General features: G+C 37.1%; 1 protein-coding gene and 1 long non-coding RNA gene across 2 annotated transcripts in view; one reads left to right on the plus strand and one right to left on the minus strand.

The window, feature by feature from the left end:
• The window catches only part of USP46 (ubiquitin specific peptidase 46), a 214,266-nt gene that overhangs the window by 165,804 nt on the left and 25,051 nt on the right, over positions 1-23,411 (plus strand). The window lies entirely within an intron of this gene.
• LOC141410315 (uncharacterized) overlaps positions 1,685-23,411 on the minus strand; it is a 34,549-nt gene continuing 12,822 nt past the window's right edge. Inside the window, exon 2 of the long non-coding RNA XR_012434925.1 lies at positions 1,685-3,006. This is a non-coding gene — a long non-coding RNA (uncharacterized lncRNA). The remainder of the gene's footprint in view (positions 3,007-23,411) is intronic.

The following is a 23,411-nucleotide window of genomic DNA, read 5'->3' on the forward strand; positions in this document are numbered from 1 at the left end:
ACTGACAACTTGGAAGTAGAGGAGGCAAGGGTGACCTTAAGATTTTAGACTCATAATAACTAGAAATCTTGTGCTAAAGTGGCTTGAAGTATTATCCAAAGGTATTTTTAGTCAAATAGACAGACTTTAGAGTCTCTGGCACTCAAATATCATTCCCCTAATCTATTCTATAAGTACTAAAGAATGTACCATGCTAAAATCCTCCAGTCTAGCTTCACAGTACCTGATGCCTTCCACCCATTCATTCATTTGTTCATTCATTTGTTTGTTCATTTATTCACTCACTCATCCATTCTCTGACTCATTCCACTCATCAACTATAGCTCAGCTGTCAGCCAACAACTCCCTGTTCCTTGAGATATAGAGGAGGTTTATTTGAACAGCCCCTTTCCATGATATGTGAAAGTCCAACATCTCCTCTAAATGCCAGGGGACTTAGGTTCTTCTGGCCTCCTCTGTATCCTGGACACCGGCTTCATCCATTCTGTCATGGTGCCTTTATACCAAATATTCTTTGTGTCCTGGTAGAGTCCAGGACTCTGATGGTGTGGGATAGAGCCTTCATTTCTTCACTTTTCTCCTCCACATTTTCTAGGAGAAAAAAAATTCCTTGTTGTCTTCTTCATAGCAATTTAGGGACATGTTTTTAGCTTAAGCTTGGTATCCACCCCCAAGACCCTATCACAGAGAAATCATGTTCTTGTTAGAGCAATCTAAGAGGGTCTAGCCAAAGTGTGTTTGAACATTTTTTAAAGACTCCTTTAGCTGCTGGTTGTAGAATGGATTGAAGATGGGTAAAGTGTATGACACCCATAACCCTTCATCGTCTCTCACTATGTGGTCGTCTGGATTTCCTTTGTGCTTCGCTCTGTTAGAATTGTCTTACAGTAGTGCTACTTGTGCTCCAATTGTACAGTTTAGTTGAATAGCTATTACAGCTTTTACTTTGCTCTCTTTAACCTTGGGACCTAGAAATGGGGCTACACAGAAAAGGAGCAGAGTTACAATCATCATGCTCTAAACAGAACCGCCTTCCCCCCGCACCTACCTCCCAGGTACTACAGGTGTTTTGTTGAGACAAGCTTGTTTTACCTGGCATCTTCTTCCCCAAGGATGAGTACTCCCTCGAGGTCCTCAGTTCTATAGTCAATGGTCAGCAAACCCACCCCACCTATTTGCAGATGTGCCCAGACAAGTCTGACTCTTATATAGGTTCCAACTAGAATCTGTAAGTATTATGAATAAGTTTCTTCCATATAATTCGACCCCAATGAATGACATTTAATATTGATCTTGAGTAAAATTACTTTCATATGGAAAAGATTAGTTAAGTAAATTATGTGTAATAATTGGTTTGTTATTTTTAGTCTCCATACTCAAATCAGTGCCCTTAGAAAATAGTTTCCAAATGTATCTGTCATTGACAATAAAAGAAGCCAGGATGTGACTGTGAATGTGCATCACTCATTGTTAATTTAGGCAGGCATCTGATGGGAATGTCCTGATCAAGTCATAGCACTGTTGATTTGTGGACAATGTGGAGAACATGATGTGTGTTGCTGGTTAGAGTACACTGAGACCAGCAAAAGTTTGTCAGACTTCTTTGCCACAGTGTCAGGTAGAGGCTTTTAAAAAAAAAAAAGTGGGAGGAAAAAGTGCTGTGAAAGTTACTAAAGGAAAAAGCTTTTTCCATTGAAAATATTTTATTACCTGTAAAATGTAATATTTTATTACCTATACAAAGAATAAGAATGATACATGAATAACAATATAAATTTGCAAATTGCATAAAAGGTGTCATTTTTATGTAATATAACACATAATAGTAATTAATATAAAATCTTTATTGATCACAAGATTTTTCTGGCTCACTTTCCTGCAAATTAATTTATTAGTTCATCAAAATGTATATATTTAATAACTTTATTTTTAATTGATATAATTGAAAATGATGTCAATTACTCTTGACAAATGCAAGATAGTAAATAATTTCTGAACATTTTTAATTTTGCAAAGTATCTTCCTGTTGACACACTGTTTCTAGAGCTGTTAAGATTATTTTATGATTTGTGACAATACTAGGATACATATTAATAAGTCAATTCAAAATATAAACGTTAGTACATCTAGAACTGATGATAGTTTCAGAACAATTTTTCTAAAAAGATTTAACTCTTCATACAAATCAGTTTCACCTAAGTTTGAATTAAATTTTCATTGGAAATGAATACAGTAACATTTTAATGTTTCCTCTGACCGTTCCTGCTCCAAATTCTTGTGGAGGCAGTTTAAGATACAGAATTTAAAACCCCCATTTATACACTCTATGATGTATCTTCAATACATAAAAAATATTTTAAAATTGTCTTCTTCATTAATAATTGGTTCATCCAAAGCTTGGGATGAAAATAGTACTCTTTTCTATCAAATGTGATAATGTTTAAATTTAATTTTGGTTTCTAAGGTTGCATATATTTGCTTTGCAACATTACTCCAGTGTTCAAAACTGGAGATTCTGTGAAGAATTACTGCAACTCCCTGATATATTATTGCAATGCCCATGTGTATGCTTCCATTTTGTTATAATTTGCTGACAAAGGTCACTGATTGAGAGCCAGCAATTTGATCCTGGTACTTAGTCCAGAAAATTAATATCTGTCCCATGTTGCAGGGATGGGCTCTGGAGGAGGATGGGCAAGCAGGTCTCCCACCAAAGATCTCATTGTTGCTCCCACGCAGAGCCCCTTCTTTCTCCCTTGGCTATGTCCACTGCTGCCATTGCTGCTGTTGCTTCTGCTGCCTTTGTTCCAGCTGCCAGTGTTGCCAGGTCCTGCCAGCTACTTTGGGGCCTGGCACTCTAGACGGCCCTGAGACATACACATGTGCTCCAGGCTGCATGGCCAATTACTCAGAACCAGAGCTGCCACTGTGTCAATGAGTGTGTGTGTTGCTTCTTGCTGCACCTTGGCTATTCACATGCATGCTCCATTGTCGCATTGGATTTCACTGACAAAACACAAGTTTGAAGATAAAATTATCAAGAATTGTAAGACAGCAACAGCAGAGCATTAAACTAAGCACGGGATCCCCTTGAGAGTGGAGCTCTCTCCAACTGCACAGATTGTGTGATTGTGAAACTGGCCCTCGTGCCACAGCACATAAAGCAACTCTACAATTGCAAGGTGAATAGGGAGGGAAAGAGCAAGGGAGACTTTGGTGCCCAAAAATGTCTCACACACGAGATATCCAAAACCATAGCTCCTGATCTCCCTGATCCTCCAAACCTGTTCCTTTGACAGGATTCCCCATCTCAGTAAGTGGCAACCTGATTTTTATAGTTGCTCGGGCCCAGGTCTTGGAGTTCAATGCCACTTGTCTCTCATACACATCAGCAGCATATCTGATGACTTCTCATCTCTTCTACTGCTCCTGTTCTGCTCTGGTGCTTGGGGTTATGGAATAGCCTCTGCATTGATTTCCATGCTTCTTTTCTTAGCCCCATATTAGGCAGGGTTGTCCAGAGAAACAGAAACAATAGGATATATATATATAAAAATATATAGGAGATTTATTATGAGGAGCTGGCTTATGTGGTTATGGAGGCTGAGAAGTCCCGTGATGTGCCATCTCCAAGCTGGAGACCCAGGAAAGCTAGTGATGTAGTTACAGTCTTGAGTCTAAAGACCTGAGGACCAGAAGAACTGGTAGTGGATGTTCTAGTAGAAGTCCAAAGTCCTGAGAAATAGGCATACTGATGGTGTAAGTTCCACTCCAAGTCTCAGTCTGAGGACAGAAGAAACCTGACATCCTATCTCAAGAAGTCAGGCAGAGAGAAAGATAATTCTCCCTTCTACCACTTTTTGATTCTATTCAAACCCTCAACAGATTAAATGATTCTCACTCACATTGGGGAGGACACTCAGCTTTACCCACTTCACAGATTCAAATGCTAATCTCATCTGAAAACATTCAAAGACACACGCAGAAATAACGTTCAGCCAAATTTGGGCACCTTGTGCTCTAGCCAAGTTGACATATAAAATTAACCATCATTCCCCCTAATGTCCCTCACCTAGAATTGGACCTGACCTAGAGAAACCACTCAGTAAATACTCATGAGATGAATGAGATAGGACTCTTCAGTGTGGCTGGTCTTTTTAAGGGCACATTCTGATCTCTTGGGATTAGATAACTTCTCAGAATTACTTTGGGCAAGCACAAAGGGTTGTGCTTTCAGGCTAGGACCATGGTCCCTGAAGTATGGCCCATGCACCAAGAGGTGCCAGAGACACTTTTCCACTGTGTTGACATTGACCTGATAGTTCACATACAATGGTTGGTAAACTGCTGATGACATAGCAGAAATGAAAGCACTGGCATCACACTGAACTATGAGGCATTGTGCCCAATGCCTAGTTCACCATGCACTCATATAAAAAACTTAACGGTTTCAGTTCAGAATGTTCTTGATGTAAAAATTAACTATATCAAATCTCAACCCTTGGATCAATAACTTTAATATTTGGTGTTATGAAATGGTAAGTATGCATAAAACACATTTGCTGTATACCAAAGTATAATGGTTGTTTTGAAGGAAAGCTCTCGTCAGACTGAACTGCAAGCTGGACTAGTCATTTTCTTTAGGGAAAACCATTTTTTGTTTTTAGAGTGACCGTCTTAGTCTGTTCAGACTGCTACAACAGGATACCATAAACTGGGCAGGTTATAAACAATGGAAATCTATTTCTTACGGTTCTGAAGGCAGGGAAGTATAGATCAAGGGGCCGGCACTTTCAATGTCTGGGGAGGGCCCATTTGCTGGTCCCTAGCATGCTGCCTTCTTGCTGCTTCCTTACATGGTGAAAGGGTACAAGGCAGCTTTCTGGGGCCTCTTTTATAAGGGCACTAATTCTATTCATGAAGGCTTTTCCCTCATGATCTAATCACCTCCCAAAGGCCCCACCTGCTAATATTATCACATTGGTGATTGGGTGTCAACATATTAATTTTAGAGGGATGCAAACATTCAGACCATAGCACTAACATAGAAATTGTGTTTTTGTAGACTTGAATATTTGGCGGACTTTTCTAGAAAATGAATAAAGTGAAGCTGTCATTTCAAGAAAAATAGCTGCCAGTATTTGTTGCCAATTATAAAATTTGAATTTTCAAGTGACAATTAGAATTTTGGAAAACTTGTGTTCGCCACAGTAAGTTTGATAACTTTCCAATACTTAACAACTTTTTAAATAATATCAATGATATATTATTTACATACATACTGTGTGTGTGTACATATATAAACTTGTATACATGTACAACATTATGTAACAACATTTGGAAGATCTATATAACTCAGCAAACCAATATTTGCCAAATGACCACTCTATTATAATATCATACAGGGGAAAAGATCCATTCCAATTATACAATGGACCAATGGATTTTAACATAAGAGAGTATGAAAAGTTTGTTAATTTTGTTTCAGATTCCATACTGCAACTCAACTTTAGGGCACTACCACTTGTCAAGCTCTGATGTGGTATCAAAGAAGAATATCCACAATTATCTAAAAAAGCTGTTAAAACATCTATCCCTTTCCAACTACATATTTGTGTGAAGATGGATTTTCTTTATATACTTAAACTGAAAAATCATAATGCAACATTTTGAATGCAGCAAGCAGATATGAGAATCCAGCTGCCTTGTATTAAGTAAGACATAAACCAGATGTGCAAAAATATCAAGCAGTGACACTCTTCTCACTAATTTGTTTTGGAAAACATAGATATTTCTTTAAATGGCTTTAATAAGGTATAATTAAAATATAGTAAATGACACATACTTAAGATATACAATTTAATAAATTTTGACATATGAATATGTCTACAAAACCTTCACTTCAATCAAGATAATGAACATAGCCACCACCCCCAAAAATGTCCTTGTGCCCCTTTCCATCCCTACATCTCTCCCCTTCCTGACTCCTTGATTTCCAGGAAATCATGATCTTCTGTCAGTCTGTTTTAGTTTTCATTTTCTAGGATTTTATATGAATGGAATCACAGTCTATGCATCCTTTTTGTCTGGCTTTCCTCATGGCATATTTTGAGATTCACTCATGGTTTTGCCTGTATCAAAGCTCATTCATTTTTATTGCTGGGTACTCTTCTATTGTATGATTGCAGTATAATTTATTGATCCATTCACCTGATGATGGACATTTGGGTTGTTTTCCGGTTTTGGCTATTATAAGTAAAGTGGCTATGAACATTGGTGTATAAGTCTTTGTATGGGTATATTCTTTCCTTTCTCTGGGTAAATACCTAGGAGAAAAATGCCTTGGCCATATGCCAGGCATATGTTTAACATTTTTTGAAAAAATTATTATTATTATTATTATACTTTAAGTTCTAGGGTGCATGTGCACAACGTGCAGATTTGTTATATATGTACGCATGTGCCATGTTGGTGTGCTGCACCCATTAACTTGTCATTTACATTAGGTATATCTCCTAATGCTATCCATCCCCCCTCGCACCTCCCCACAATAGGCCCCGTTGTGTGATGTTCCCCTTCCTGTGTCCAAGTGTTCTCATGGTTCAATTCCCACCTATGAGTGAGAACATGTGGTGTTTGGTTTTCTGTTCTTGCAATAGTTTGCTGAGAATGATGGTTTCCAGCTGTATCCATGTCCCTACAAAGGACACAAATTCATCCTTTTTTACGGCTGCATAGTATTCCATGCTGTGTATGTGCCACATTTTCTTAATCCAGTCTGTCACTGATGTACATTTGGGTTGATTCCAAGTCTTTGCTATTGTGAATAGTGCCACAATAAACATATGTGTGCATGGGTCTTTATTATTATTTTTTATTTATTTTTTATTTTTATTTTTATTTTTTTATTATTATTATACTTTAAGTTCTAGGGTACATGTGCATAACGTGCAGGTTTGTTACATATGTATACATGTGCCATGTTGTGTGCTGCATCCATTAACTCATCATTTACATTAGGTATATCTCCGAATGCTATCCCTCCCTCCTCCCCCCTCCCCACAATAGGCCCCAGTGTGTGATGCTCCCCTTCCTGTGTCCAAGTGATCTCATTGTTCAATTCCCACCTATGAGTGAGAACATGCAGTGTTTAGTTTTCTGTTCTTGTGGTAGTTTGCTGAGAATGATGGTTTCAAGTTGCATCCATGTCCCTACAAAGGACACAAACTCATCCTTTTTGATGGCTGCATAGTATTCCATGGTGTATATGTGCCACATTTTCTTAATCCAGTCTGTCACTGATGGACATTTGGGTTGATTCCAAGTCTTTGCTATTGTGAATAGTGCCGCAATAAACATACGTGTGCATGTGTCTTTATAGCAGCATGATTTATAATACTTTGGGTGTATACCCAGTAATGGGATGGCTGGGTCATATGGTACATCTAGTTCTAGATCCGTGAGGAATCGCCATACTGTTTTCCACAATGGTTGAACTAGTTTACAATCCCACCAACAGTGTAAAAGTGTTCCTATTTCTCCACATCCTCTCCAGCACCTGTTGTTTCCTGACTTTTTAATGATCGCCATTCTAACTGGTGTGAGATGGTATCTCATTGTGGTTTTGATTTGCATTTCTCTGATGGCCAGTGATGATGAGCATTTTTTCATGTGTCTGTTGGCTGTATGAATGTCTTCTTTTGAGAAATGTCTGTTCATATCCTTTGCCCACTTTTTGATGGGGTTGTTTGTTTTTTTCTTCTAAATTTGTTTGAGTTCCTTGTAGGTTTTGGATATTAGCCCTTTGTCAGATGAGTAGATTGCAAAAACTTTCTCCCATTCTGTAGGTTGCCTGTTCACTCTGATGGTAGTTTCTTTTGCTATGCAGAAGCTCTTTAGTTTAAATAGATCCCATTTGTCAATTTTGACTTTTGTTGCCATTGTTTTTGGTGTTTTAGACATGAAGTCTTTGCCCATGCCTATGTCCTGAATGGTATTATCTAGGTTTTCTTCTAGGATTTTCATGGTTTTAGGTCTCACATTTAAGTCTCTAATCCACCCTGAATTAATTTTCGTATAAGGAGTAAGGAAAGGATCCAGTTTCTGTTTTCTACTTATGGCTAGCCAATTTTCCCTGCACCATTTATTAAATAGGGAATCCTTTCCCCATTTCTTGTTTTTGTCAGGTTTGTCAAAGATCAGACGGCTGTAGACGTGTGGTATTTTTTCTGAGGGCTCTGTTCTGTTTCATTGGTCTATATCTCTATTGTGGTACCAGTACCATGCTGTTTCGGTTACTGTAGCCTTGTAGTATAGTTTGAAGTCAGGTAGCGTGATGCCTCCAGCTTTGTTCTTTTGACTTAGGATTATCTTGCCAATTCGGGCTCTTTTTTGGTTCCATATGAACTTTAAAGCAGTTTTTTCCAATTCTGTGAAGAAAGTCATTGGTAGCTTGATGGCGATGGCATTGAATCTATAAATTACCTTGGGCAGTATGGCCATTTTCACAATATTGATTCTTCCTATCCATGAGCATGGTATGTTCTTCCATTTGTTTGTGTCCTCTTTGATTTCACTGAGCAGTGGTTTGTAGTTCTCCTTGAAGAGGTCCTTTTCATCCCTTGTAAGTTGGATTCCTAGGTATTTTATTCTCTTTGAAGCAATTGTGAATGGAAGTTCATTCCTGATTTGGCTCTCTGTTTGTCTGTTACTGGTGTATAAGAATGCTTGTGATTTTTAAACATTAATTCTGTATCCTGAGACTTTGCTGAAGTTGCTTATGAGCTTAAGGAGATTTTGGGCAGAGACGATGGGGTTTTCTAAATATACAATCATGTCATCTGCAAGAGGGACAATTTGACTTCTTCTTTTCCTAACTGAATACCCTTTATTTTTTTCTCTTGCCTGATTGCCCTAGCCAGAACTTCCAACACTATGCTGAATAGGAGTGGTGAGAGAGGGCATCCCTGTCTTGTGACAGTTTTCAAAGGGAATGCTTCCAGTTTTTGCCCACTGAGTATTATATTGCCTGTGGGTTTGTCATAAATAGCTCTTATTATTTTGATATATGTTCCATCAATACCTAGTTTATTGAGAGTTTTTAGCATGAAGGACTGTTGAATTTTGTCAAAAGTCTTTTCTGCATCTATTGAGATAATCATGTGGTTTTTGTCATAGGTTCTGTTTATATGATGGATTATGTTTATTGATTAGCATATGTTGAACCAGCCTTGCATCCCAGGGATGAAGCCCACTTGATCATGGTGGATAAGCTTTTTGATGTGCTGCTGGATCTGGTTTGCCAGTATTTTATTGAGGATTTATGCATCGATGTTCATCAGGGATATTGGTCTAAAATTCTCTTTTTTTGTTGTGTCTCCGCCAGGTTTTGGTATCAGGATGATGTTGGCCTCATAAAATGAGTTAGGGAGGATTTCCTCTTTTTCTATTGATTGAAATAGTTTCAGAAGGAATGGTATCAGCTCCTCCTTGTACCTCTGGTAGAATTCAGCTGTGAATCCACCTGGTCCTGGACTTTTTTTGGTTGGTAGGCTATTAATTATTGCCTCCATTTCAGAGTCTGCTATTGGTCTATTCAGGGATTCAACTTCTTCTTGGTTTAGTCTTTGGAGAGTGTAAGTTTCCAGGAAATTGTCCATTTCTTCTATGTTTTCTAGTTTATTTGCATAGAGGTGTTTATAGTATTCTCTGATCGTAGTTTGTATTTCTGTGGGGTTGGTAGTGATACCCCCTTTATCATTTTTTATTGGGTCTATTTGATTCGTCTCTCTTTTCTTCTTTATTAGTCTTGCTAGCAGTCTATCAATTTTGTTGATGTTTTCAAAAAACCAGCTGCTGGATTCATTGATTTTTTGGAGGGTTTTTTGTCTGTATCTCCTTCAGTTCTGCTCTGATCTTAGTTATTTTTTGCCTTCCTCTAGCTTTTGAATGCGTTTGCTCTTGCTTCTCTAGTTCTTTTAACTGTGATGCTAGGGTGTCAATTTTAGATCTTTCCAGCTTTCTCTTGTGGTCGTTTAGTGCTATAAATTTCCCTCTACACACTGCTTTAAATGTGTCCCAGAGATTCTGGTATGTTGTATCTTTGTTCTCATTGGTTTCAAAGAACATCTTTATTTCTGCCTTCATTTTGTTATGTACCCAGTAGTCATTCAGGAGCAGGTTGTTCAGTTTCCATGTAGTTGAGCGGTTTTGATTGAGTTTCTTAGTCCTGAGTTCTAGTTTGATTGCACTGTGATCTGAGAGACAGTTTGTTACAATTTCTCTTCTTTTACATTTGCTGAGGAGTGCTTTACTTCCAATAATATGGTCAATTTTGCAATAAGTCTGATGTGGTGCTGAGAAGAATGTATATTCTGCTGATTTGGGGTGGAGAGTTCTGTAAATGTCTATTGGGTACTTTTGGTGCAGAGTTGAGTTTAATTCCTGGATATCCTTGTTAACTTTCTGTCTTGTTGATCTGTTTAATGTTGACAGTGGGATGTTAAAGTCTCCCAATATTATTGTATGGGAGTCTAAGTCTCTTTGTAAGTTGGGCAAATGGGGTCTGGAGTGGACCTCAAGCAAACTCCAACAGACCTGCAGCTGAGGGTCCTGGCTGTTAGAAGGAAAACTAACAAACAGAAAGGACAGCCACACCAAAACCCCATCAGTATGCCACCATCATCAAAGACCAAAGGCAGATAAAACCACAAAGATGGGGAAAAAGCAGAGTGTAAAAGCTGGAAACCCAAAAAATCAGAGCACATCACCCTCTCCAAAGGAACACAACTCATCGCCAGCAATGGAACAAAGCTGGACAGAGAATGACTTTGACGAGTTGAGAGAAGCTTCAGCCAATCAAACTTCTCAGAGATAATTAGGAACTACGTACCTAGCACAAAGAATCTAAAAACCTTGCAAAAAGAATGGATGAATGGATAACTAGAATAAGCAATGCAGAGAAGACAATAAAAGAACTGATAGAGATGAAAACCGTGACACAAGAACTACGTGACAAATGCACAAGCTTCAGTAACCGACTCGATCAACTGGAAGAAAGAGTATCCGTGATAGAAGATCAAATGAATGAAATAAAGTGAGAAGAGATGTGTAGAGAAAAAAGAGTAAAAAGAAATGAACAAAGCCTCCAAGAAATATGGAATTATGTGAAAAGACTAAATCTATGTCTGATTGGCGTGCCAGAAGGTGACAGGGAAAATGGAACCAAGTTGGAAAACACTCTGCAGGATATCATCCAGGAGAACTTCCCCAACCTATTAAGGCAGGCCAACATTCGAATTCAGGAAATACAGAGAACGCCACAAAGATAGTCCTTGAGAAGAGCAACTCCAAGACACATAATTGTCAGATTCACCAAAGTTGAAATAAAGGAAAAAATGTTAAGGGCAGCCAGAGAGAAAGGTCGGGTTACCCACAAATGGAAGCCCATCAGACTAACAGCAGATTACTCAGCAGAAACTCTCCAAGCCAGAAGAGAGAGGGGGCCAATATTCAACATTCTTAAAGAAAAGAATTTTAAACCCAGAATTTCATATCCAGCCAAACTAAGTTTCATAAATGAAGGAGAAATAAAATCGTTTACAGACAAGCAAATGCTGAGAGATTTTGTCACCACCAGGCCTGCCCTACAAGAGATCCTGAAGGAAGCACTAAACATGGAAAGGAACAACCGGTACCAGCCATTACAAAAACATACCAAAATGTAAAGACCATCATTGCTAGGAGGAAAATGCATCAAACTAATGAGCAAAATAACCAGCAAATATCACAATGACAGGATCAAGTTCACACATAACAATATTAACCTTAAATGTAAATGGACTAAATGGTCCAATTAAAAGACACAGACTGGCAAATTGGATAAAGAGTCAGGACCCATCAGTTTGTTGTATTCAGGAGACCCATCTCACACCCAGAGACATACATAGGCTCAAAATAAAGAGATGGAGGAAGATCTACCAAGCTAATGGAGAAAAAAAAAGCAGGGGTTGCAATCCTAGTCTCTGATAAAACAGATGTTAAACCATCAAAGATCAAAAGAGACAAAGAAGGCCATTACATAATGGTAAAGGGATCAATTCAACAGGAAGAGCTAGCTATCCTGAATATATATGCACCCAATATAGGAGTACCCAGATTCATAAAGCAAGTCCTTAGAGATTTACAAAGAGACTTAGATTCCCATACAATAATAATGGGAGACTTCAACACCCACTGTCAACATTAGACAGATCAACAAGACAAACAGTTAACAAGGATATCCAGGAATTGAACTCAGCTCTGCAACAAGCAGACCTAATAGACATCTACAGAACTCTCTGCCCCAAATCAGTAGAATATACATTCTTCTCAGCACCACATCACACTTACTCCAAAATTGACCACATAGTTGGAAGTAAAGCACTCCTCAGCAAATGCAAAAGAACAGAAATTATAACAAACTGTCTCTCAGACCACAGTGCAATCAAACTAGAACTCAAGACTAAGAAACTCAATCAAAACCGCTCAACTACATGGAAACTGAACAACCTGCTCCTGAATGACTACTGAGTACATAACGAAATGAAGGCAGAAATAAAGATGTTCTTTGAAACCAATGAGAACAAAGATACAATATACCAGAATCTCTGGGACACTTTATTTAAAGCAGTGTGTAGAGGGAAATTTATAGCACTAAACGACCACAAGAGAAAGCTGGAAAGATCTAAAATTGACACTCTAACATCACAATAAAAAGAACTAGAAAAGCAAGAACAAACACATTCAAAAGCTAGCAGAAGGCAAGAAGTAACTAAGATCAGAGCAGAACTGAAGGAGATGGAGACACAAAAAACCCTCCAAAAAAATCAATGAATTCTGGAGCTTGTTTTTTGAAAAGATCAAGAAAATTGATAGACTGCTAGCAAGACTAATAAAGAAGAAAAGAGAGAAGAATCAAATTGTCCAATAAAAAATGATAAAGGGGATATCACCACCAACCCCACAGAAACACAAACTACCATCAGAGAATACTATTAAACATGTCTACACAAATAAACTAGAAAACCTAGAAGAAATGGATAATTTCTTGGACACTCACACTCTACCAAGGCTAAACCAGGAAGAAGCTGAATCCCTGAATAGACCAATAGCAGGCTCTGAAATGGAGGCAATAATTAATAGCCTACCAACCAAAAAAAGTCCAGGATCAGACAGATTCAAAGCCGAATTCTACCGGAGGTACAAGGAGGAGCTGGTACCATACCTTCTGAAACTATTCCAATCAATAGAAAAAGAGGGAATCCCCCTTAATTCATTTTATAAGGCCAATATCATTCTGATACCAAAACCTGGCAGAGATACAACAAAAAAAGATATTTAAACCAATATCCTGATGAACATCGATGCAAAAATCCTCAATAAAATACTGGCAAACCGAATTCAACAGCACATCAAAAAGTTTATCCATCATGTTCAAGTGGGCTTCATCCCTGGGATGCAAGGCTGGTTCAACATATGCAAATCAATAAATGCAATCCAGCACATAAACAGAACCAAAGGCAAAAACCACATGATTATCTCAATAGATGCAGAAAAGGCCTTTGACAAAATTCAACAGCCCTTCATGCCAAAAATTCTTAATAATTTCGGTATTGATGGAACGTATATCAAAATAATAAGAGCTGTTTATGACAAACCCACAGCTAATATCATACTGAATGGGCAAAAACTGGAAGCATTCCCTTTGAAAACTGTCACAAGACAGGGATGCCCTCTCTCACCACTCCTATTCAGCATAGTGTTGGAAGTTCTGGCTAGGGCAATCAAGCAAGAGAAAGAAATAAGCGGTGTTCAGCTAGAAAAAGAAGAAGCAAATTGTCCCTGTTTGCAGATGACATGATTGTATATTTAGAAAACCCCATCGTCTCTGCCCAAAATCTCCTTAAGCTGATAAGCAACTTCAGCAAAGTCTCAGGATACAAAATTAATGTTTAAAAATCACAAGCATTCTTCACCAGTAACAGACAAACAGAGAGCCAAATCAGGAATGAACTTCCATCACAATTGCTTCAAAGAGAATAAAATACCTAGGAATCCAACTTACAAGGGATGAAAAGGACCTCTTCAAGGAGAACTACAAACCACTGCTCAGTGAAATCAAAGAGGACACAAACAAATGGAAGAACATACCATGCTCATGGATAGGAAGAATCAATATTGTGAAAATGGCCATACTGCCCAAGGTAGTTTGTAGATTCAATGCCATCCCCATCAAACTACCAATGACTTTCTTCACATTCAAGCTACCAATGACTTTCTTCACAGAATTGGAAAAAACTGCTTTAAAGTTCATATGGAACCAAAAAAGAGCCCGAATTGGCAAGATAATCCTAAGTCAAAAGAACAAAGCTGGAGGCATCACGCTACCTGACTTCAAACCATACTACAAGGCTACAGTAATCAAAACAGCATGGTACTGGTACCACAATAGAGATATAGACCAATGAAACAGAACAGAGCCCTCTGAAATAATACCACACGTATACAGCCATCTGATCTTTGACAAACCTGAGAAAAACAAGAAATGGGGAAAGGATTCCCTATTTAATAAATGGTGCAGAGAAAATTGGCTAGCCATAAGTAGAAAGCTGAAACTGGATCCTTTCCTTACTCCTTATACAAAAATTAATTCAAGATGGATTAGAGACTTAAATGTGAGACCTAATAACAAAAACCCTAGAAGAAAACCTAGATAATACCGTTCAGGACATAGGTATGTGTAAAGACTTCATGTTTAAAACACCAAAAGCAATGGCAACAAAAGCCAAAATTGACAAATGGGATCTAATTAAACTACAGAGCTTCTGCACAGCAAAACAAGCTACCATCAGAGTGAACAGGCAACCTACAGAATGGGAGACAATTTTTGCAATCTACTCATCTGACAAAGGGCTAATATCCAGAACCTACAAAGAACTCAAACAATTTTACAAGAAAAAACAAATAACCCCATCAAAAAGTAGGCAAAGGATATGAACAGACACTTCTCAAAAGAAGACATCCATACAGCCAACAGACACATGAAAAAATGCTCATCATCACTGGCCATCAGAGAAATGCAAATCAAAACCACAATGAGATACCATCTCACACCAGTTAGAATGGCAATCATTAAAAAGTCAGGAAACAACAGGTGCTGGAGAGGATGTGGAGAAATAGGAACACATTTATACTGTTGGTGGGATTGTAAACTAGTTCAACCATTGTGGAAAACAGTATGGCGATTCCTCACGGATCTAGAACTAGAAATACCATATGACCCAGCCATCCCATTACTGGGTATATACCCAAAGTATTATAAATCATGCTGCTATAAAGACACATGCACACGTATGTTTATTGCAGCACTATTCACAATAGCAAAGACTTGGAATCAACCCATATGTCCATCAGTGACAGACTGGATTAAGAAAATGTGGCACATATACACCATGGAATACTATAGAGCTATAAAAAAGGATGAATTTGTGTCCTTTGTAGGGACATGGATACAGCTGGAAACCATCATTCTCAGGAAACTGTTGCAAGAACAGAAAACTAAACACCACATGTTCTCACTTATAGGTGGGAATTGAACAATGAGATCACTTGGACATGGGAAAGGGAACATCACACACTGGGGCCTATTCTGGGGTGGGGGTAGGGGGGAGTTATAACAGGTAAATGGCAAGTTGATGGCTGCTGACAAGTTAATGGTTGCAGCACACGGACATGGCACATATATACATATGTAACAAACCTGCACGTTGTGCACATGTATCCTAGAACTTAAAGGATAATAATAATAAAAAAAGTAATTAAAAAAAAGAAAATAACATTGGTATTTTGATAATGATTGCATGAATCTGTGTATTGTTTTGGGCGGTATGATCATTTCAGTATTAACTTTTGTGATCCGTAAGTATGGGTTGTCTTTCTGTTTGTTTGTATCATCTTTAATTTCTTTCATCAGGATTTGTAGTTTTTCCTGTAGAGATCTTTTACCTGCTGGGTTAAATTTATTCCTAAGTATCTTTTTTTTTTGTAGCTATTGTAAATGGGATTGCCTGCTTGGTTTGTTTCTTAGCTAGATAATTATTGTTGTATAGAAACACTACCGACTTTTGTATGTTGATTTTGTATTCTGCAACTTTACTGAATTTGTTTATGAGTTCTGAGAGATTTTTGGTAGAGTCTTTGGCTTTTCTTTTTAAATATAAGATCATGTCATCTGCAAAGGGACAACTTGACTCCCTATTTTCCAATTTGGGAGCCTTTTATTCCTTTCTCTTGCCTGATTGCGCTGGCTAGGATTTCCAGTACTATGTTGAATAGGAGTCCTGAAAATGGGCATCCTTGTCTTGCTCTAGTTATTAGAGGAAAGGATTTCAACTTTTCCCCATTCAGTATGATGTTAGCTATGGGTTTGTCATATATGGCCTTTATTATTTTGGGCATGTTTCTTCTATGCTTAGTTTGTTCAGTTTTTTTTTCTTTTATCATGAAGTGATGTTGGATTGTATAAAATGCTTTTTCTGCATCTATTGAGATGATAATATGGTTTTGCCCTTCATTCTGTTGATGTGGTGTATCATGTTTATTGATTCATGTATTTGAATGATACTTGTGTCCCTGGTATAAATCCCACTTGATGATGGTATATTATCTTTTTGATGTGCTGTTGAATTCAGTTTGCTGGTATTCTGTTGAGGAGTTTTGAGTCTACATTTATAAGGGATATTGGTCTGTAAGTTTCTTTATTTGTCCTGTCCTTGTCTGGTTTTGGTATCTGGGTAATTCTGGCCCTGTAGAATGAGTTGGAGAATTCTTGCCTCTTCACTTTTTTGGAATAGTTTGAGAAGGATTAATTCTTTATTAGTTATTCGTTATGAGTTTGGAAGACTTTGGCAATGAATTCTTCCAGTCCTGGGCTTTCCCTTTGTTGGAAGAGTTTTTATTACTGATTCAACCTTGCAACTTGTTATTGGTCTGTTCAGTTTTTTTATTTCTTCCTGATTCAGTCTCTGTTGGTTGTAGGTTACCAGGCATTTATTCATTTCCTCTAGGCTTTGAAATTTGTTAGTGTATCATTGTTCATAAAAGTCTCTGATGATATTTTGTATTCCTGAGGTATGATTTGTAATGCTTCCTTTTTCATTTCTGACTTTGCTTATTTGGGTCTTCTTTTTTTGTTTAGATTTCTGTCTAAATTTTGTTTATCTTTTTGAAGAGCCTTTTTTTTTTTTTTTTTTTTTTTTTTTTTTTTTTTTTGCTTCATTGATCCACTGTTTATTTTTTAGTCTCTATTTCATTCTCTTCTGATCTTTATTATTTCTTTGCTTCTGTGGTTTGATGTTTGGTTTGTTCTTACTTTTCTAGTTCCTCGAGGTACATTGTTAGATCATTTATTTTAAATCTTTTGACCTTTTTGCTATAGGCTTATTGCTATAAACTTTTTTAGTATTGCTTTTGCTGTATCTCATGGGTTTTAGTATGTTGTGTTTACATTTTCATTTGTTTCAAGAATTTTTGATTTTCATATTAATTTCTTCACTGATCCATTGATTGTACAGGAAATTGTTTCATAGCCATGTATTTAGTAGTTTCCACAGTTCCTATTGGCATTGACTTCTCTTTTATTCCATTGTAGCCTAAGAAGATACTTGATATACTTTCAATATTTAAAATTTGTTGAGATTTGTTTTGTGGCCTAACATATGGCCTATCTTGGAGAACGTTCCATGTGTTGATAAGAAGAATGTGTATTCTGCAGTGTTGGTTAAAATGCTCTGTAAATAGCTATTAGGTCCGTTTGGTCTAACGTCCAGTTTAAATCCAGTGTTTCTTTGCTGATTTTCTGTCTAGATGACCTGTCTAATGCTGAGTTGAAGTCTCCCATTACTATTGCATTGGAGTCTCTCTCTTCAGATCTAGTAACATTTGCTTTAGGAATCTGGGTGCTCCAGTGTTGGGTGCATATGTATTTAGAATTATTATTTTATTTTGCTGGATTGATCCTTTCATCAATAGATAATGACCTTCTTTGCCTTTTAAAACTCTTTTTGGTTTAAAGTCTGTTTTATCTGATATAAATATAGCTCTTCCTTCTTGCTTTTGATTTTTGTTTATGTGGAGTATCTTTTTCCATCTCTTTAAGTTTATATTGGGTTTTTATAGGTAAAGGGTGTTTCTTTTAGGCAACATTTGATCAAGTTTTTTTTTTTTAAAATCCACTTAGCCAGTTTATATCTTTTAAGTGGAGAACTTAGTAATAATATTTATGAACAAGGTTAATATTGATATATGAGGTTTTGTTTCTGTCATATTGTTAATTGTTTTCTGGTTATTTTATATATTTTTTGTTCCTTTCTTTTTCTCTTGTTTGTCACTCTGGTTTGGCAGTTCTCTGCAGTGTTACCATTTGAGTTCTTATTCTTCCTCCTCTTCAGTTTTTCCCTCCCTCCTTCCCTTCCTTCCTTCCTTCCTTCCTTCCTCCCTTCCTTCCTTCCTTCCTCCCTCTTTCTCCCTTCCTTCCTTCCTCCCTTCCTTCCTTCCTTCCTTCCTTCCTCCCTCTTTCTCCCTTCCTTCCTTCCTCCCTCCCTCTTTCTCCCTCCCTTCCTTCCTTCCTTCCTTCCTTCCTTCCTTCCTTCCTTCCTTCCTTCCTTCCTTCCTTCTTTCTTTTCTTTTCTTTTCTTTTCTTTTCTTTTCTTTTCTTTTCTTTTCTTTTCTTTCTTTCTTTCTTTCTTTCTTTCTTTCTTTCTTTCTTTCTTTCTTTCTTTCTTTCTTTCTCTCTCTCTCTCTCTCTCTCTTTCTTTCTTTCTTTTCTTTTTCTCTCTCTTCTCTTTCTCTTTCATTGTTGCTTGTTGTACTTGTTGTCACTTGTTTGTTTAGTGACTTTTCTGAACAAATTTTGTGAAGTCTTTGTTATGTCTAGCCACTGAAGTCTCCATTTTGTTAGTTTAGTTGTGAAGTAGTGATTTGACAGAAATTTCCTTAAATGCCTTAAATAACAATAAAAAAATCTAGCATTTGCAGATGGGCTATGTGTGTGTTTTGGAAGACACTTTCCTCAGCCAGGCAGTTTACAGCTCTGCCTTTGCCTTCTTTCACTTCTGGCTTGCACAGGGTCTGCAGGTCAGTCATAGATGAGAGCTAGGTTCTCAGGTCTTTTTTGATATTGCATCATTCCTGGGTGTGAGTGTTGCCTTCTAAATTCCCAGAAATATATGCTACCTTTTCAAAGCCCTTATTTCCCAAGACATCTTATTCCCTGGCTTTTCCTACCAGAGTAGTTCGTGGTTTGCCCCAACTCTTATCTTTTGCCCCAGGTGGCAGTAACTCATACATTTGCCTTGGAATATTTTCTACTGATGCACCCTGAGTAGACTCAGCTCTGGGAGAATTTCAGGTTAAGTGAAATAAAGACAAGTCCCTTGAGCCACTTATTCAGGGAGACACTGGGCAAAACAACTACAGTTCTCTGAGAATGAGGTTTGTTCTGCTCCCTTCATACTAAGATCCTATCTTAATAATGTGGGTTATTGTTTTCTCCCCACATTGCTGGGGAGCCTGCAGAGCTAGAGAGTAGAAGATGGAGCTGAAATAAAGCACCGCAAAGCTCTCTTTCATAGAGGCAGGTTTTTTTTTTTTTCTTTGATTAGACATTCATCTGTAAATTTTGTATTAGTATTCAGAGTTCTGACAAAACCAATTCTCACAGTTTTGCCAATTTATTTGTGGCTTTTATGGAGGAACACACTTTTGGAGTTTCCTTTTCCACCCATTTGAACTGGCATCATTTTCCAGTTTGCTGACTTTTGTTCTGATCTTTATTACAGATGTTCCTTGACTTACAATGGGATTACAACCTTATAAGCCCATCATAAATTGAAAATATCATAAGATGAAAATGCATTGAGTACACCCAACCTACTAAAATCCTGGTTTAGCCTAGCCTACCCTAAACATGCTCAGAACACTTACATTAGCCTACATCTGGGCAAAATCATCTAACGCACAGCCTATTTTATAATAAAGTATTGAATATCTCATGTAATTCATTGAAAATTCTACTGAAAGTGAAAAATAGAATGGCTGTATAAGTACTCCAAGTATGCTTTCTACTAAATGCATATTACTTTTACACCACTGTAAAATAAAATAGTTGTTAAATTGAACCATTGTGAATTAAGAACTGTCTGTATTTTCTTCTTTTTCTGCTTTGGTTTTAGTTTGCTCTTTTTTTCCCCTAAGGTGAAAGTTAAGGTTATTTAATTGTTTGTTTCTTCTCAGTGCACAAGTTTCCCTCTAAAGAATGGTTTGATGGTAACCCCCAAATTTTGATATGTGTGTATTCATTTTCATTTGGTTCAAAATGTTTTCTTGTTTCCCTTTTGATTTCTTCTTTGACCCGTGGACTATTTTGAAGGATGCTATTTAGTATCCAAATCTTTAGGAATTTTCTAGATAATTTTATTAATTTCTAATCTAACTTTTTTTTTGCTGTTGGAGAACATGTTTGCATGACATAAGTCACTTAAAACGTAGATAGATTTATGTTATGGCCCAGAATATAATTAATCTTGGTAAATGTTTCATGTATACATGAAAAGTATGAGCATTCTGCTGTTGTCTGGAGTGTTCTATATCAATTAGGCTGTTTCTATTATGTCTTCATAGTTAAAGCAGGTTTCTTTTAGACAGCATAGGGTTGGATCTTGTTTATTTGTTTTTTTCTAATCTGAAAATCTCTGCCTTCTGATGGGGGTGTTTATTTATACAGAATGTGATCATTGACATGGTTTCATTTAAATCTATCATTTTGTGATTTGCTTTTAATTTGTTCTATTTTTGTTTCATTTTTTTTCTTCTTTTTTGACAGTTTTCAGATGAATTGAGGATTTGTTATGATTTCACTTTATCTCCTTTTCTTTCTCATTAAGTATAATTCTTTGTTGCATTATTTAAGTGGTTGCTTTTGAGTTTCATCTTTAACAATATAGTCTACCTTCAATAATACTTGATGCCCAGTATAAGAACTTTGCAGCAGGACACTTCCATTTTGATCCTCCAGGCTTCTCTGCTATTGTCATACAATTTACTTCTATAATTTACATAAATCCCACAATATATCGATATTAATTTTGCTTTAAATTTCAACTATCTCTTTAACTTTAAAGATATTTAAATAATAAGAAAATTACCTATCTAGTTAGAATTTCTGGTACAATTTATTTACTTGGTGAGGATCCAAGTATCCATCTGGTATTATTCTCCTTCTGCTTAAAGGATAATTTCCTAAAATTTCTCATAGTGCAAGTCTGCTAGTGATAAATTCTTTCAGCTTTTGTATATTTGAAAAAGTTTTATTTTACCTCCTTTATTAAAAGATATTTTTCTTGGGCAAAGAATTCTAGATTTACTCTTCCTGTACTTTCAAGATATTGCTCCACTGTCTTCTAGGTTGCATTGTTTCTGATGAGACATCTTTATCTTGTTTTTCTGTAAATAATGTGTCTTTTTTCCAAGGTGTTTTTTAAAAAATTATCTTTTATCAGTGGCTTTTAGCAATTTGATTGTGATATCTTGGTGTAGTTTTCTTCATGTTTCTTGTGTTTGATGTTCATTGAGCTTATTGGCTCTGTGGGTTTGTAGTTTTTACATTTGGAAAATATTTAGTGTCCTTTTGTACAAATTCTATCATTCTGTCATTTCTAGGTTAATGTAAATTAATTGTTTTTTTCTCATCGTGGGTTATACTTTCCTGCTTTGTTTCATTCCAGGTAATTCTCTATTATATGCCACATAGTGTGAATTTTGCCCTGTAGGGCGTCACATATTTCTGTATTCCTATGAATATTCTTGATCTTTGTTTTGGAATGCAGTGAAATTACTTAGCAACAGTTTGATTCTTTGGGGTCTTGCATTTAAGGTTTGTTTAGCTGTATCAGAGCAGCATTTTGTCTACCATTAATTTTCCCCACTACTGAGGCAAGGCCCTTCTTAGTGCCTAATCCAGGGCCCCGTAAGTTATACAGTTTTCTGCTCTGGTTGTTGAAATGAGACAGTCTTATGTGATCAGGTCTTATGTGAGCAGCTCTCATCCAGGTCTTATGTGAGCAGTGGGCACTATTCCCCTTTAATGCTTTCAAGTTGTTCTTCCCCTAGCCTTGGACAGCCACACACACATGGGCTGCTCAGTGTTCATCTGAATACTTGAAGATGCCTCTGGAAGATCTCTGAAGTTAACCTCCTATGCTACTCTGTCCTCTGCAGGGCTCCCCAACCCCTGGGACCCAGACTGGTATCCATCCATGGCCTCTTAGGAAATGGGCCACACAGCAGGAGGGGAGGGGAGGGAGGGATGTGCGAGCAAACATTACCACCTGAGCTCTTCCTCTTGTCAGATCAGCGGCAGCATTAGATTCTCATAGGAGCTTGCACTCTATTGTGAACTGCACATCCAAAACTCATCCCCCACCCCAATCCCCTGTTCATGGGAAAAATAGTCCTCCACAAAACTGGTTTCCGGTGCCAGAAATGTTGGGACCACTGCTCTACAGTACTTTGCCCTGTGAACTTTGGTTTACCTAAACTCCCAACTCCATCTCCTCAATTCAGAGACAGGCTATACTTGGGTTTTTTTGTCCTTGCTCCATTACCTAGAATCTTTACGTAGCCCAGAAAGACTAAAATGTATGCCATCTGGCCCTTTACAAAAAAAGTTAGCTGACCCTGATAGTAAGCTGATGCAAGTACAGGGCTCACTTCATTTATTTATCTTCTCTTGGGGATTATTGTTGTTTATTGCCTTATGTCTAATGTTTCAAGAGCTGTTGTTGTATATAGTTTTTTATCTGTCTTTTTTTTTTTTTTTTTAAAGCTCAGGTAGGATGGTAAATCTGATCTTTGTTAACTCCATCTTGGTTGCAAGTGAATGACTCCAATATAGTTATATGTAAAAAAACACATTTTAATGTTAACATGTAGTGGGTTCATTGATTTGTTAAATGAATTAAAAATAAATGTTTAAAATTTTCTCTTTTTAGTTTGTAATTTGGTAAACATCAATAGATCAAACTCATATAAATAAAAGTTCTTTGTAGATCTTCAATAGGCTTTTAAAAATTGATATAAATTATTATTATTATTATTATTTGACACAGAATCTCATTCTGTTGCCCTTCCTGGAGTGCAGTGACGTGATCTTGGCTTACTACAACCTCTGCCTCCCGGGTTCAAGCAATTCTCCTGCGTCAGCCTCCTGATATAAATTATTTTTAAGATCAGTTTTTGGTTTCCAGAAAAATTGAGTAGAAAGTACAGAGACTTCCTATATATTCCTCATAACCCTCATCCCAGCCTCCCCTGCA

Source organism: Macaca fascicularis, chromosome 5, assembly GCF_037993035.2.
Source record: "Macaca fascicularis isolate 582-1 chromosome 5, T2T-MFA8v1.1".
Classification (NCBI taxonomy): Eukaryota; Metazoa; Chordata; class Mammalia; order Primates; family Cercopithecidae; genus Macaca; species Macaca fascicularis.